The 12,991-nt window shown below is 40.7% G+C and overlaps 1 protein-coding gene across 1 annotated transcript in view; it reads right to left on the bottom strand.

Annotated features, from left to right (window-relative positions):
- Nucleotides 1–12,991, bottom strand: part of LOC124157623 — a 99,653-nt gene that overhangs the window by 38,144 nt on the left and 48,518 nt on the right. The window lies entirely within an intron of this gene.

Here is a 12,991-nt window from a genome sequence, read left to right as displayed (position 1 = left end):
AATCAATCTCTCCGTTCAGCTTCTATGATGATGGGTTCGGCACCGTATCTGCGTATTATGTATATAAGTTCGATTATTAATAAACCCAGCGTGTGCCGTACGTTGGAGGAAAATTTCAAGAAACATTTAATGCGAAACGTTTGTTAGCTCTTTTCACGCTCTCGCATCAGTCGCCGTTGAAATCCGTAATTAAATCCCTGTTATCTTATCAAAACCGATACTCTGAATGTTTGTTTTAAGGATAGCCTGATATGTTGGTATCCGTCGCAGCAACTTCCCACGCCTTCATCTTCAAATTGCATCCGGCCTTTGCCGTTGAATGGTAAGAAATGCGGAGGAGAAGGTAACGTACCCTCGGCAGTGTCATCCAGTTCACTGATCCCTGAGAATGCTCGACATACCACGTGCGGCATAGCACAAATGGCCCCGTGTGTGAGTGTGTGTGTGTGGCGATGACCGTTTCATTCCCGCCGCTCTTAATCCATGCACAGAGACCGAGCCGAAAACGTCCTCCTTGCTTGCATCCACACGATTCAATGATACGTGGAGGTCGAGGGGCGCACAGAAGCGCCGCGGGATACCCTCACGTATTCAACCGCTCCGCTTCGTTTTTCTTTTTCTTCGTGTGTATTATGGTATACGAGTTCTCCTTTTTTCCTCTCTCCTCCCCTTGTCGCCTCTACTTAACCCTTTAATCCCCACAGCCCTTCTCCACTCGTTCCGTCACCCTCATCTTCTTGCTCCTCCCCCGCTTATAAGGATACTGCACTACTAGAAACGTAGGGAATATCATTTTCATGCGCATTATGAAATACGCTCATCTAGTTATGGATTATTGACGGATGGCACAAAAGTGAACTTAATATTCTTGAGTTAGATATTCAGGCTATTTTAAGAAAAATCATATAAAGTTCATTACATTCTGTGATTCATCTTAAATATTAATTGTGGTTGATTGACTGATGATAAAAAAGTGGGCTATCCATATTTAATATTCTGGAATTAGATAAACAGACTATTTTTATAGGTTCTTATGGCGATGAAGGTCAAAGCACGAGAAAAATATTGATAAAACTAATAAATTAATGATTTGAATCAAAAAATTATATAAAATACATACTATAACTAGTGCCAAAAAATACAAAGAGATCGCCACCATACTATTTTTTGTGTTATTAACAAATAAATACTATAACCGACGTCAAATCACATTAGTTACATGATAATGGGACGGCAACATACTCATTTCATAATAAAAAGAATTTAGTTAAAAATGATATCTGTGAATTTTGCTCACTCTATGTATAATTATATTGATTTTTTGGCATCAAAGGATGCCTTTTCCGTGGAAAAACCTTTGTTGACAAAATATACCGCGATAAGTATTTGGTTTGATCAGTCTCGGCAGACCCTCCTTAAGAGTGAAATAGGGCGGCAATAAGGAGTCCCTCCCCCTGTTGACTCTCCCCTGCCTTCATCTCCTTCGACCCTTCGTTTCCAAAAGAGGCCGCCGCCCGCCTTCGGGGTCGGGGCGATCACGGAACAGAGATCATTACATACTTGGGACGACTTTCCGTCCCATAGCGCCGAGACTGGGATTGATGGCGTCACCCACGTATATTATCTCGTTAGCCGCACGGGTCCATGCTCCCTTCCCCTTTACGTCATTGAATCGGTCTCCATGACAGTATAAGTAAAGAGTTTTCCGAACAATTTTACCTGGCTTTGTAGGTGAAGTCCTGCATGGTCACCTTATCGATTGATATTTGTTGGGCTGTTGGCGTAACTAATGTAAGGCAACATGACACAAAGCGTCCGTCATCAGCCCCGGTCTCTTGTCCACCGACTTCACTATCTCTTGAAATTAAATCAATGCCATTCCGTTCTAATTTTTCCACTCGTTCACTAGTTTCCGAATGAGAGAGCAAGTAATCCATCCCAACATGTACTAGGCCCACCTTTGTTCCTAAAAATGTTTATTAGGCCCACCATTATTTCTTCAAGGGTTAAGTAACGACATCTTTGCACGGATAACGGTAGTAAAGAGAGGTTATTGGAAGCAGTTGTCGATTAAATATTCGAAACAGCATAATCTACCGCCATTTTTCGGTGAAACTAGAAAGGGAAGGCCGCTGATTTGCCGATTTCATCCGTAACGTCAGCGGTGAGTGTTTTTTGATGAAAGTTTTCCTTTTCATTAGAACTCTAGATCTTATTTCAAAATTCTTCTAAGGTCAATTTCAAAGGTTTTGTTTCACTAATTTTCATAAATATCCGCAATCATATCTGCAATAATATTGTTCACTCCGACCTGAATTCGCGATTTATTTAAAGAATTCGGTAGATGGATGGAGAAGGTAAGTTCTGGAAAAAATATTCTTCATCCGTCCATTCTCTCGTAAGTTTTAAAGAAGAATACGCAAAAGTTGCCGCCGTTAAGAGTGATGTAAATGATGATTTCAGGATTAACGGTGTGAAACCATTCCGTTATGGAACATTGAAAAGAATGAATTTTTTTAGGTTCACTAAAATATTTGAAAAAGCACTTTTTGATGTTTTTGGGGATTTTTCTAATACATTTAAGAACCTAACAAAGTTTATTCATTTATTTTACCTTCTCGTATCCAAATTATTCGTCTGTTTTATTGGGGACATCCTTTTATTTCTGTCACAAAGTCCATTTCGAAAGGGCATGCCTCATTGCCCCATGCCCATTCTCCAGCTTCCCCTCTTTAAGTCTTTCCCCCCTCTTTTCTCCTCTGCACCCCCACCCATCCGCCTCTCATAACGGAGCTCTTTCCGGTGAAAATCCAAGACCTTCGCTAATTATTCTTGCTATCCCTTCTCCGTCAATCTGTGGTTCGATAGTTCTGATGTCTGTTTCCTGTCAGATATCCCGCTGCAGTTCACCCTCTCTAAACAAATCGAGGACGTTGTAGCAATTAATCTCCGGGACTGGTGGAGAAAGCATACGCCTGATCCTTCGCGAAGTGATGGTGCTTTATATTCATAAAAATATTACAACAGCGTTATTCTATTCCCATAAGTGTCATTTATATGCGCGAATTCTATTTTTAACTTCTTCCAATCTGGTGATTTGTTCACCCTTTTTAATAGTACAGAAATGCTCTCTGAAAATAAAAAAATGCACGCTTTCCCCACGAGCAGTTTTTTTTGTTGTTGAATCAACATAATCAATGGATTCACTCTAATATACCGTGTGGGAAAATATTAATATTAGTTCACTATAATTTTTCCTTAGCAGAGTACGGCTTTATTGTGGATGAATTCAATGGCTGTGAACCAGGACTATATTCTGCGTGAATAACTTAATCTGGACACGCCTAATCTTCTCCTCTGCAATCTAGAAAAAGAAGTCCCATAAATCATCACATCTAGATGTTTCCCAGAAAATAAATACATGTTAGACCCCTTTAAGAAGGTAATTAATCACCGAGATCCAAAGTCAAAGAACTTAATATTTAAATTTCTGGAGGCTTACACTGTATGCACTGTATTTTTGGTATAGTTCACAGAATCATTTTGTGGGGCTCGAATGGGTCTTTAGTTGACTTTATCTAGCCAAAATTTAGGGTATATCTACCAAGGAAGAGGTTTTTCATGAAAAAATATTTGGCTTAACCGGGATTTGAACCGTCTCCAATTGCAGTTTGTTTGATTCTCGGACCTATGGAGGTGAATTTGCTTTCAATTTTGAATACGAAATTGCGTTATCCGAGGGGGCGCAATGTTCGTGGAAGGATTGATGTATGTACGAAAGTGGGCAAGCAAATTATGCGATCGGAAAAGCGATTCACGTGCATGTGGTGCTCTCATAGAATGACAATTAGCTTGCTGCCTTGATCGAAATCATCGTGTCTCCCTCGGTCGCTTGTTTCATTTCCTCGGCATTACTTTTTTTCATCATGCAGTACTGGGCGCTTCTATACATAATTTATGTGAATTTGAAATTTTAAAACTCGATGGAAATATGAAATGTCTCTTCCCTGGATTAAATTTTGCTATGGTTTGTAAAATTTTCCTCCTGATATAAATTTCAGTGGGAGAATCTGAAGACCTTGTTTGGCATCGAGTATTCCGACTGCTTGATATATTTTCTGTAATATAATAGGGTATCATACGTGAATGCTGTAAAAGAGATGGTATATTTTCTCATTTCTCTGTCTCTCCAAATTCTGCAAACTCGATCGTGGTTTCAGCGTAGAGTGCCGTTACAAAGGCGGAAATATAATCAGATAATACCTTCAAGTATGTGAACTGTGAAGCGAATAAAAATTATGGATAGGTACTTATCATATAATTTTCCACGGCGCTTGCAAAGTTCTGGGTCAAATGCCCTTTAATACGTATTTAGTTTGAATGCATTTTATATGCATTCCAAGCACCCGCGATAGGGAAGCTGGCGAAACTTTTGTTCCGCAACCCACATTTGGTCAATGGTCTAATTGTAAGATTATCCCCCATGGTGGCTCGCCTTATCATTTCTAATAATCACATGAAGCCGTTGCCCGCGATGTTTTTGTGTCCTCCTTAAGAGATAGGAACGTACTATTCAACGGTAGGAATGAGTTGTTTGACAAATATGCACATTTGACGTCAGTTATTCTTTCCATTTTTTCAAATTGTCGATATATCTGCTGGTAAATGAAATGTAAATAAGCTTTGTGAGCAAGTTGTACTAAACGCACCAACGATGCATTCATTTCATGAAGCTGGTATGGAACTTTTTTTTCTGAAGAAGTGAATATTATGGCGTATTTAGGGTGAAATTAATGAGATATGTATCTTAACGGCGGCATCGAGAGAGAAAATATATATATTTTCATCCTTAGGCTCTGCAAAGCGTTTCCTTTAGTAAGTTCGGAAATAAGGTGTGTCATTATTACTAGGTATCAAGTATGGTATTAATAGGAGTAGGAGATTATGATTTCAAGTACCGATGTATATTTTGAGTACTTCAGCCAAGATAGATTCTCTTTTTGTTAAAATGAGAAGGCATTGGCAATTGCGCGTTGGTGAAAACTCGCTCCATGCTAAAAAACCTCGTTGTAACTTTCTAGGTTCTATCTACCATACATTCGTCTACAATGTTGGTTTATCTTTGTTTACCTACTTTTCGATGGTCATAGATCACGTGCAACGTATGGGTGTGTCAAAATATGGGCAGTTCTCTCAGCATGCTCTTCATACTGCATGAGGATGAGAGCCTGAGGATGACGTGGTGCGTCGAAACCGCGGTCGTGATTAAATAAATATATATGTGGAAAAACATAGTTCAATTTTCATTCGTCATGAGTAAATTCCATAAAGTGACGCCTCAAACCATCAACTTCGACCGCTTTCGAATTTGTTCTTTGGTCAAAGAATCGCTATTTATGCGCGTTCGGTGTTTTTAGCTCTTTTCAAGGATTTCCGAGCGATCCGGCACCCAGGGACGACCCCGCTTTTATTTCCCAAACCAGATCCGCAATACGGGGAAAGGAAAAAAAATATTTACCTCGCTGATGGAACGTCTACTCCGTCGGAATATTAAGCGGAGTCGGCGTCTTCCTCTCTCTCTTTCTTTCTGCTCATACATATAATCCTCTCGCCGTTGTGGCCGCGGCGTCTGCCTCTCCTTTTGTAGTGGAGGGCCGTCCCTCCAGCTCCACGACCTTGCTGATCTGCACTTCTCTTGCTAGTGACCGCCGAAATGTTCCGACGGCGAACTCCATTACATTTTCTCTCATTAAAGTGTTTGCTAAAAATCCTAACTAAGGAGTTCATACTTGAAGAACTGCTTTTGTTGCTTAGTGCGATTCACCGATGCAGTTAGGGTTGATTTGAGGCGGATGAACTCAAATTATAGTTTTTTAATTATAGTATATTAAAAAGAATATCATGTTATATATTTTATTAAATATCAACAATTATTAAAATCTGGAAATAGAGAAACCATCAGTAACCACATTTCATAGTCATGTTTCAGGGAAATAATGATGATTCGGTGGGAGGAAACTACTAAAAACCCAAAATCACCCACTGATACTACCTGAAAACTTCCAGTGAGGGAGTGAGGGAGGGAGGAGGTGGGTGCCTCCCCTGCACCCACTTGGACGCGCTACTGCCTTGCATTTTGTTGGAGAAAAAAATGTTATATGCCGTGGAACCGAACAGCCGTCGATTGTAAAGATGAAATAAAGTCAGTACTTTGTGTTCATCCTTTATACATATAGTGATCAGTTACAACCCTCCTTCCTCCTTAATTTCTTACAGTTGTCAATAGTTAACGCATGCTTCGTTTCTTAAAAAATATCCTCTTTACAATGTCACTCTTAATTTGTTCACAAGGTATTCTTTATATGGATATGTCAGAAAAATGATTTTTTTACCTCTATGTGGTCAGTGTAATGGGAGTATGAAATGTATAAAATGATGCTTCTATACATTATAATACTTAATCCTTTTTACGGATTTGAATGTATCGTTACTATTCTCTCCCAACATTTTGGTCCCTATTTCTGTGCACGATATCATCTTAACCCCCTCTTGTATTGGCATGAGCCCTCCTCCTCTTTCCCTCTGAGGTCGACCGCGAAGTTAGCATCGGAGGAATGCCGTCCTCTTCCCTCTCGACGCCGTCCACCGATCACGCCAGCGACAACGTGCGCGGAATCCCCAGATGACCACAACCGTCCGTCCCTCTACTTCACCACTCCCCTTTCCTCCCTCCACTAGCCCACAACCCTCTTCTCTCTTTGCCTTGCCTGTCCACTGCAAGCGTGTTTTCCACGCCCTGTACTAGAAGTAGGAGGGACTTGGACGGCGCAAGACGGAAGGAATATTTCTGCACCACCTCATGAAGTTCGCATTTCGTCGTATGACGGAGGTTCTCCCACTTCGTCTTCGTCACCGCGTCTTATCGGATCCTCCGTTTCGGCGGCTAGTGGCACTGCCCTCCAGGACTTCCAGGAAGACGCATCAGTGCTCCGCTTCCAGTTCATTTTTCCGGGGTTCATTCTGGGAACATAAATACTATTCGAATATTTAATTATATTCATTTGTGGCAGAAGGCTACAACACCGAACGGATAAATACGGGCATTCGTTTTTCCTCCGAATCATAAAGGACTTTAATAAACGCTAGTCCCAACCCCGTTAGAGCACTTCATTTTTTTTGCTGTAAACGGCTGGTGTCCTAACACCCCCTGCCACACGCCTTTTAGGCGGCTTTCGGGGTATTATGTAGATGTAGAATACTGAGTATTAAGTTTTGGAGCTTCTTTTGTCAGATAAACTTGTCCCTTCCATTTAGTACTTTTTCCAAATATGGTATAGGCGACAAACTTCGTCGAAAATACGAAATTTTTCATATGCTGCTTTGTTATCAAATGTTGGATACAATCCCATGCCCATTTCCCGAGGACCCCACCCTCACCATCCCTCTCTCACCCTCACGTATAAATACCGCGGGCAAACGGAATTTTAACTGTAAGTTTACCTGATAGTGCAGCAACCAAAACCGGTAGTATTTCATACCAGTGAAACAGTATAAAACACAAAGTTTTCTTTAATTTGGAAAGGTACCGCTAAGTAAAGTAAGATATTAATACAATCATAGCACAGTTGGATACAGATGTGTTCTTTCCATTCGTTTTCCACGAGAGCTCTTGGAAGCTTTCCGCGCTCACATTATCCGAGATTAGTCTTCATTAAGCATTGAAATGGTCACGAAGATAAATTAACGTTTCAAGTTTCCAAGAAATGCAATAGGTACCTACATTATTAATATCTACCAGTTTGGAAATATAATGCATCATTTTTCAGAATATGTTGTGAAAATCCCCTTGGCCTTTGGTCTCCCAAACCGTCGTAATCACCACGACCCAAACTTTCTTGTTCCAAAATTTTACACAGTTTTAATTCATGAGAATCGATTCCCGGGGTTGATGCGCTTACATTCAAATCGTAGAAGACACTTGCACAGCGGGGATGCGTGGGTGATGCACTCCACGCGTCGCTAAATTGTTTCCGGAGGATTTAAAGGACGAGCAGCAGCAGGAGGAGGGTTTTTGAAAAATGATGTGGAGTGGATTGAGGCCTGCGGGACAAATGATTTCGCGTCTACCACACTTCCTGTGGGCCTAAATCGACCCCAGACCCGCTCGCCCTATTAAATGGCGAGGTGACCCCTCAACCCCGGTCCAGTTTGCTTCTCATCCGCTCACTTTCATTCTCCCGCGATGTGTGATTTGCGTCTAAACTATTGAGTTTGTCACGAGTTGCTATATTTTTTACGCAAATTTATCTTTGCTGCGAGTTTCATAGTTGTCAGTACTGCCGCGATGACCCGATTGTTAAACTTAGATCTCACTAAGCATACACGAATCATTCATTACGCTAAAAGAAATAGTCACTCCATGAAGCTCAGGACATGCCGCTGCCAAAGACATTCGGATATCTTCGGTCTTGTCGCCTTGTCAGGACTGCTAGCGCATTATTAAATGTACTGAGTACACTCTCTCCGAATGAGTGCTGTGTGTTAAATCACATAGACTATCGCCTCTACTCATGGAATGCTTTTGCAATGAAGGAAATTCGCGGGAGCAATATTTATAACGGGAGGAAGGGTTGGGGAGTGCTTTAAAACTTTTGTTGACGAAAGTGAGTCACATGTTTTCGTTCCTAGCGGAGAAGCGATCATGAATTTGTGGAATGTAAGACGACTGTTTTCATCGCACGACGTATCGATTTCCCTGATATCTGGGGAAATATATTTGTCATATTTCTTGCGGAAATATACTTGTAATATTTGAAATATATTTGTAATATATTATAAATATATTTGTAATTTGAACTGAATGAAAACTCTCAGTGATTAAGCAAGTATTTTTTCAAGAGTACAGAGAACCATTACTTTTACCAAGATTGGTCGGAAGCATAGTCTTCTTTCTTTGTTGGGTGCTGTTGTGGAAAATTGATACCATGTGGGAGATGAATAGCATGCGCATACTTTCAACTATTACTTACCCTATGAGTTGGAGGTTAACTTTAATCGTGAAACACTGATAGTTTATGCACTGACAAATAATTTTTATCCGCTCAAGTATCCATTTATCCATCAATTCAGTAGTTATCGATACGTACCTTGGTTAATTAACGTAACGGAACCATGGTTACAATCAATCTGGGCGTAATTTTTCACACTCTTCAATCCGCAAACTAATTCTATGAGTACGATGGATGAAAATGCCAGAATATATTCCCATTCAGAATTCCATTGAGAGGACAAGATGACCTCACTTGGACTTAAAAACAAAACACCGCCTCATGAGAGTCAGCGCGGGCGTCATTTGTTTGGACGGAAATAGACCGTCGTAACGGTGAATTACGATCATTCTACGGTGCTTGGTCCTCGAGGAGAAAATTTCTCCGCTGAGATTCTCTTTCATTCCTCTTCCGCTTCATTGCCCTCTCCTTGGGCGGAACATTTTGGACCGAAAATGGCGTCGAAAGAAAATTGCGCATTTTGCTGCGTCCCTTGCTCTGCCCTCTCTTCTCGCTAATTTAGCGCCATCTGACATCGTCGTCGGCTCCGCTCGGATGAGAGGCATGAAAAAAAAAAATTGACGGTCGAGGCAGCGGCCGGAAAATTACTCCTTAGAGCGTCGCTCAAATTGAATCGCTCTAACATGGCGGGCCGAAACGTGTGTGACAATGAGTGGAATAACAGGTGAAAATTTCCCGTGTCGCAATTGTGTTGACTTCTTTTCAGGAGGAGGGCTTTGTTTGCATCTAACTGAGTAAACAGAAAACAGCGTGGAAACTTCTAACGCACTCTAACGGAAACACGCGTCTGAATAAATAATAATTATAATAATAATGAAAACAAATGTGTCGCATGGTGAACTTCCCTTTCGCTTTGGGGCAAATTTTAGAGTGACCTTGGTTGAAGTTCGGTTAGCTTTTTCAAAATTGAATCTTGCTCTGTCTTATGTTCAGGATACATGAGAAGAGGTATCGTAAAGAAGCCGATGCATTGATGTCGATTATATTGTTCTCTTGAACCTTTCAGTAACAAATTGCAGAACTTGCAGAATTTCCATGGCAAGTATATGATATTTGAGTGAAATCGTCTCTTTGAGTATTCCTTAAGAGTATTATGATTTGGGACGGTATTTTCTCCTTCGCTGCATTCATTTTAGCCGAAGATCATAGTAAGTACCTTGTTTACGCTAATTCGCTTTTCAGTGCAGAAGTTTATGAGCGAATAATGTCGTGGTATTGATATAAAGAGCGCGCGTCATAGTGTTGATTTAACTCTCCTCCGTCGATTAGAATGAAAGATTTTTGTGCTCATGTTGGTTAAATATTTCAATTTTATCCGGTAAAATATTTTCTAATTCACGTCAGCATGCTCTTTTCTCTTCGTACTATAAACCCTTACATCAATTCCTACGACAACCCTTTCTTTTGCTACATTCATTCATTCTTCTGCGCAATATTGATAAAATCTTATTTGTTAGCAAATAATTCGACGCTTTATTGTGCACTCGTCAGGGTTTTATCGTTCTCCGATCTCCTATCTCACCTATACTCCATTCAACCTCCTGATACCATTTCCCCTCGTTCATTATTCCGCGCGGAAAGAGATCGGCCAAGAGGCGAGAGCGGAAGCGCGGGTTTTTGCGGCCACCGTCGGCGAATGTGTTGACTCAGACTCTCCACCCTCACGCCTCCTTCCTTTCATCTTTTTTCTCTTCTCTGTGCAGAGTGAAAAGTCAAGCGGAGGAATTCCTGGCGGAAACCCGCCCTTACGGATCGCCAGCTTTCTCTGCCTCTCTTTCTTTATCAGTGAAACTCCTCCCTACCTTTGTTTCCCTTAGCCTTTCTGTCTCTATTTCCATGCCTTTTATATTCTCTCGTGCTCCAGCCTCCAGTCCACGCCCCCTATGCCTCACGGTTTGCCCGACTCCACCCCCGCACGGAGATTTCGCGCAAAAATGCGTTGCTGCACGGAGAGGAGGGGCTCGCGAAAGCGAATTCTCTGAAGAATTTGCGCGCGATGACCTTCTGATCTCTCTCCCGTTTCTCTTTTTTCCTGTGGAGGTGTGGAATCGGTGATTTTTGGGTATAATTCAGAAAAGAAAACGAATGAATAAGTGTTTCGTGGGTATGGATGGTCACTCATGAATTATGATGTGCATGGTAAAATGCTCAATTAAAATTCACTAACTCTTGATTTACTTTGTGGTATTCCATTATAAGTTTTCCTGGATATGCACAATTACTTATACCACTTATTTTCTTACCACTTAAAATAAGTGGTATAAGTAATTGTCTGATATCCAGGAAAACTTATAATGCTCAATTGTCTGGTCCCTCTTATTTCTTCGAATATTGTTTTCGCGGGTTCATTTCAAGTATAATAAACTTCATTTCTATGTTTTGTTCACATTAAATATTTTTAAGTATTTCTTCATTTTTTCATATTTGTCGTGTATCACATGAATTCTTCATTTATTGAGCTTATTTCGATCTTCGCGTTAGTTGTGATAACATTTACTTGAGTTTCCTGGAGGATTAAATTCCTGCTGAACGAGAGATAAACAATATACCGCAGTTCTTGCCAGAGTCCGTCCGTAGTTCTTGTTTTATGGGGAAGTAGACGTATTAATTGCTATGTTTTTCTCGTTTATGCCATAGTAAGATGTTTGGAGCAAGGTTCTCGTTCAATCTCGATTTTAACTGCTTTTATATGATTCCACGCATCATTCGTTACCTTGTTCAGTTTTTTTCTCACTGAATAGTACAATAAATTGGCCTTGTAAATCTTTTAGTACTTGCACATCCTCCTCGTATTTAGTTCCTCCTCGTTACTCCTTATAGGTTCAACCTATTTTGCCCACCCCTTATTACCTCCCCCACTGCTTAGGATCCTCCCCCGCCCCCTCCAATGTCCTCTTCTCCACGCCACACACACACACATACATACCTTCAGCAATTCTCCTCCTCCATTGTTCGTCAGAAAATTGGCTCTCTTCGCTCATCCATCTCAGCCGCTGTCCTCCCCACTTCGGCACAAAAGGAGGGCGTGAGATTTTTTATCAAAGGCAACCAACTCGGAGAGGTCTCCAACCTCTCGTTGCTTTGATTGGGACGCTCGACTGAAGAAACATTTCCCATCAAAGCGTCTATGAAATAAAAAAGAATCCTCCGCAATTCAAATTTCGCGTTTTCCTTACATTTCTGAGGTTCCAGTTCTAATCGTGGTAGCCGTGAAGGTAAAAAATACATTCGTTTATTCAAATCCTGAATGAAGTACATTGGCACTATTTATTTATACGGAATTCATATTTGATAGGCTTATCGTGTTTTTTTTTCTTTCTCGACCAAGGCTTTTGTGGCTTCCAGTGCCTGGATGGTGATTTTTAAATAGAAGTTCGAGAAACTTCGGCCTTGTTTTGGATTATTTATGGTTCTTATAACTCATTGGGTTGAATTTTCCCGTTATCCATTTTTTGTGAAAGCGGGTACCAAATGATTTCTCACCGTGAGATTTTGTTCGATCGTTATTGATACTGCCAATAATTGCAAATAAATTGTTTTTTTAAAGTATCAGTGACAGTAATGTTCAATGGCAACTATCGGCCAAGCTGTGCAAATGGGATGAGTATTATTTCAAACTTTTGTACGTTTTTTCCGGTGCAACAGTTTCGTCATATTCCTTTACAGCGATTTGTAGGAACACCTTAGAAAACATAAAAAAAAGCTTGTAAAAGACTAATAAATAACCTAATGAGTGCTATTAAGTATTAGCGATACTTTCTCTTAAAAAAGAGGGAGGTTGGTATTGGATTGTTTCCAGGGGCGGATCCAGGATTTCTTTCTGGGAGGGGCACAAGCAAGGCCGCATCCAGGATTTTGTTCAGGGGGGGGCACAAGGATACCTTGTTATACAAAACGAACGAAATGACAATGGGACCGTATTA

The sequence above is a fragment of the Ischnura elegans genome, chromosome 1, assembly GCF_921293095.1.
Source record: "Ischnura elegans chromosome 1, ioIscEleg1.1, whole genome shotgun sequence".
Lineage (NCBI taxonomy): Eukaryota > Metazoa > Arthropoda > Insecta > Odonata > Coenagrionidae > Ischnura > Ischnura elegans.
This window is presented reverse-complemented; position numbering and strand designations above follow the sequence as displayed.